Genomic DNA, 351 nt, shown 5'->3' on the forward strand with positions numbered 1-351 from the left:
TGGATAGCCGATGACTACTGCGTCTAGTTCTCCGGAAATTGCCGAGGAGGCTCCGAGCGCCGTTCTCGTCCGCTTCGGCAGATTCCGGAAATTGCCGAAGCCGACGAGAATGAGCTTTCATTCGCCTTTCGGCTTTTTCCGGAGACTGTCGAAGCGGATAAGCGCGAGGACGACAGCTCCTTCGGCTCATTTCGGAGACAGCCATTGCTAACGGGGGTTGATGACTTTTTACTGCGTGATAAAAACACGCAGGGGCGTTATACAGAGCTGCTGCCCCTCTGGAGTTATTTAAGCTCCAGATTCAAGCTTGCTTTTTTTTTTTTTTTTTTTTTTTAACAAAACCCCGGGGCA

The sequence above is a fragment of the Chaetura pelagica genome, unplaced genomic scaffold (assembly GCF_000747805.2).
Source record: "Chaetura pelagica isolate M959 unplaced genomic scaffold, ChaPel_1.0 scaffold10, whole genome shotgun sequence".
Taxonomy (NCBI): Eukaryota; Metazoa; Chordata; class Aves; order Apodiformes; family Apodidae; genus Chaetura; species Chaetura pelagica.